We start from the raw sequence: 4,518 nt of genomic DNA, 5'->3' as shown, positions 1-4,518 counted from the left end.
TGTGCAGCACCAGAAGCTTTACACTGCAGAGGAAATGGACTTCACACACACACACACACACACACACGTATACACACACACACACTCCACCATGTCACTTAATGAACAAAAATATTACAAGACCTAAGGATGAATGAGTATCCAGAGTTCTACAATATATTAACATAAATGCCCAGTTCTCAAAAACAAAAAGTCATGATAGAGGCAAAAATTGTAATCCATCCATCAGAAAATTAGCAGAAAACATAAATTGCCTGTAAGAGCAATCATGTACTGGATTTAACAGAAAAAAACTTAAAAATAATCAGGATATTAAATCTGGCACAGTCTGCAACCATTTTGCCATCAAAGGAGACACCAGCCAGGAGGTGAAGTCAATACACATGGAGGGCATAGCTGAGGGAATCACAGAGAAGTAGGTCAGGGTTTCTGGAATTACCTACCCCTTCTCATTTCAAAATCCAATAGATCACCTTAACGTTAACCTTGCTTAGAAAAAATGCTTTTAATGCAATGAATAAATATTAACAGATACATTTATGTCTCTTGTCTCATCTCTCATTTTTGCTTTATTTTAAATTAATTCTAAGATACCCTTTTAGCTTGTAAATAACATTCCATCACTCTTCATTTAACTACCCAGCAAATCTCCTAATTTTTTTGCTTTGACTTCTATATTTTAATTTTCTATAGCCCCACTGAAAAAAAATGGGGAACAAAGAAGTTTCCTAATTGGTCTACAGAAATATTAAGGTGGAGCTCAGGGATCAAATTGAGGGATCCAATCCAAAGTTCATGTTCTTAACCACTACATCATATTGTACACAACATAGAGAAGTGAAAGTAGCAGGAGAGGAAAACTTTCAAAAAACTAAGCTGTTAAGTGGATAGAGAAACTCTGTCCATGGTTCACCTCCTTCACCCCAGTTCCCAGTGACACACTAATTTCCATACATATTGACTGTGGTCATACTCATTCGTTTTTTTCTCAAAACATCATATTTTAAAATCATTTTTAAGGCATATATAACTTCTGATGCTGCATAAGGTCAAAATAGCCCAGGGGACAAGCATCTCCATTTGCAGAACTCCCAAGCATCATTGATACAAATTCTAGCTCAATCTCAATCACCTGGCTGAACTTGAGCAAGCCACTCAATGTTTCAAAGTATGAGGATTTTACTGAGAAGATGCATGAAAAATCATTTCTAACCAATTTGTAGGTAATATATATGAAAGGTGTAGTTTTGTGGCAGTAGATAACATGTTCTCAGTAATATATGGTTTTCTTTAATATTTGCATATATAAATGATCAATAAATATTTTTGTTTAGGAATTTAGAATTGTCACTATTTTGTGCCCCATTTATGCCTTATAGCAACTCCAACTTTTTGTTATTACTGTGAATGTATCAGTAATTTATACTGGAATAAGTACAGGTTGGTGGAATTCCTAGTAACAAGCAAGATAAAGTAATATCAGAGAAAAACGCCTTTGTTTATTTACTGTATTCAGGAATACATTGCATTTTTGATGGACCCTAATCAAATTAAATGAAAACAGCCAAATCCATATGGATAGCCAATCCATAAATACCATTTATGGCAACTACAGAGTGCTACATCACCAATAGACAGATACTCTATTTCAGAGAACTTGAAAGTAATATTGACTAACAGTAAAGATGAGTATAGTCTTTCTTTAATGTAAATTTTTACTAGCATTCTTTTCTTGGTTTCAGTATTTTTTAATTGTGGTAAAATATATATAACAAAATTTCTCCTTTTAAAGGTGAACATATTCTTGATTTGAGAATATTCTGTGTGAACTAATATTCAAATATCTTCTCTTGAATAAACTCAAAGAAAATTAAGAATCAAAGACCTACAGTTTACTTCTGACAGTTGGTGTTGTTTAAGAAGGGATTAATTCTTGAGAACCTGGAATGTACCAGAGATTGTAAAATTATGGTTTGGATTCCAGAAATTTGTCAACAATATTATTTTTTTTTAATTTTTCAGTGTTCCAAGAGTCATTGTTTATGAATTTAAATGGACATGATCTTTATCTAACTCACTTCTATTCCTAGTATTTGTTGAAAATAGTAATTTATTACCCATTGAAACAATCAGCTAATTATTTACCTAATTTCTCTGTGACACAGTGTGTGACCTGAAGAAGAATTATTTATTTCATTCTTGCTGGGAGCTAGAGCTTAGATTTTGCAATACATTTTAGCAAAATCTCTCCTTATTAAACTTATTTATCTGACTCCTATAATATCATGTTTTAGTAATTGAATATTCTATGGGGAAAATGGTACTTTTAAATTTTCTCAATATTCCATGGTTTGGAAAAACATTTTTTTTTTCAAATTTAAATTTATTTTCCACAGGGGATGATATATCTTTTAGAATGTTATAAAATATTCTTTACAATTTTTTTCATAACATTTATTACTTCCTTATTTCTTAGACTATAAATGAAAGGGTTTACTAATGGGATCACTAGAGTATAAAAAACAGCACCAGGTATATCTTCATCCTCTTCTTTAACTGAATGTGGTCAAATGTACACAAAGAGAAGAGAACCATAGAATATTGAGACAGAGAGAAAGTGGGATGCTCAAGTAGATAAGGCTTTTTCTCTTCCCTCTTTGGATTTCATTTTGAAAGTCGTGAAAAGGATGCAGAGATAGGATATTAGGACTATGATAATAGAGAAGACTTGAACTGAACCTGACAAGATAAATATAATCAATTCATTGATATAAGGTCAACACAGGAAAGTCTATATAATGGAAAAAATCACAAAAAAGTGATTAATTTGATTTAACCCTCAGAAAGTTAATCTAAAGAGAAACCCTACATGCAATATGGAATGCAGGTTTCCAGCTATGTAGGACCCTATGGACATCTGAATGCAGAGTTTCTTTGACATCATGGTGTGGTACTGCAGTGGGCTGCATATGACCACATAGTGATCATAGGCCATTGCTGCCAGGACAAAGCAGTCTGTTGTTCCAGCAAGGTGGAGAAAATAAAATTGTGCAATGCATTCATAAAGGGAAATTATTTTGTCCTTTGAAAAGAAGTTCTCTAACATTCTGGGAGAAATGGCACAGGAACAACAGGAATCCATCAGAGTTAGGTTGCCCGGAAAGAAGAACATTGGTGTGTGAAGTTGATGCCCCATAAAAATCAATGTCACCAAGCCAAGATTCCCCACCATAGTGATCACATAGATAGCGAGAAACACCACAAACAGGAGGCTCCTCAACTCTGGGTGATCTGTAAATCCTGTGAGGATAAATTCAGTGGTCAAGGAGTAGTTATCCTCAGTCCTATCCACTTTCTCTGTTGAGACAGGAATTCTGGAGATATAAGATTCTAATTTAGAGTGTGTATAACTTTCCTTCCAAATTTTTCTTTTTACAACAATGAGAGGAGTTTTTTCAAACTCCCCTCAGTATCTCTGGATTCAGGCACCCAAACCTCTAGGGATAGTCATTCCCCTAAAAATGTTAGTTTTATAAGCTCAACTCTGAAGATCAGCATTCCCAGTGTGTAATTCCAAGAAGAATGCTTACAGAGGAAAAGGTTTATCTTTATGAATTCATGCATTAAGACTGTAGAAATCTAGCATTTCCATATTTGGTTCAATGTTGACAAACATTATCAGGGTCATTTTTTGTATTAAAGATCCTTAAAATAAATTTACTGTCAATCTTCATGTATGCACATTTTTTTAACTAAGAAAAAAGTTTTCATATACTCTCCCAGAGGAATGAATGCCTGAAAAGAACATACAACAGATATGTTAAATTTATATCTCAGGAATTCTATGAAGATAACAAAAGATTACATAGGAATTTCATCTTTAGAGAAAATTCCTTGGAATATCCAAGGAAATAAATATCTATGTATTTTCACCTCTCTCATCTCTTTTCCCGGTATTAGATCCATTTCCATAAAAACTGATTTTGTCTATGCCATCATTTTTGTTGAATTTTCCCCAATATGTAAATCCTTTCCATCTTTAAGTAAAACATAGTTTACATATTATGCTACTTAAGAAAGCTTTAACTAAATGCTCTAGACCACACTGATTTTCACTTCTTGCATTCTCAAGCATATCCTATATACCCAACACAATCTAAAATTGTTTATGTATAATAACACATGACTTTTTAAAAATATGCATGTACAATTTCCTTTTTAGAATTGTAGACATTTGAGTACAGCTATGACCTTTACTTCTTGTAAGAAGTACTTAATTGTCTATCAGACACATGAAAAAATGTTCATCATCACTAGCCATCAGGGAGATTCAAGTTAAAACAACATTGAGATACCACCTTACACCAGTTAGAAGGACCAAAATTGGCAAGTCAGGAAACAACGTGTGTTGGAGAGGATGTGGAGAAAGGGGAACCCTCTTACACTATTGGTGGGAATGCAAGTTGTTGCACCACTTTGGAGAACAGTATGGAGATTCCTCTAGAAATTAAAAATAGA

General features: G+C 33.4%; 1 pseudogene; it reads right to left on the bottom strand.

Annotated features, from left to right (window-relative positions):
* Positions 1-1,725: 1,725 nt before the first annotated feature.
* On the bottom strand, positions 1,726-3,511 carry LOC123940759 (annotated as a pseudogene).
* Positions 3,512-4,518: the final 1,007 nt, after the last annotated feature.

Source organism: Meles meles, chromosome 4 (genome assembly GCF_922984935.1).
Source record: "Meles meles chromosome 4, mMelMel3.1 paternal haplotype, whole genome shotgun sequence".
Classification (NCBI taxonomy): Eukaryota; Metazoa; Chordata; class Mammalia; order Carnivora; family Mustelidae; genus Meles; species Meles meles.
This window is presented reverse-complemented; position numbering and strand designations above follow the sequence as displayed.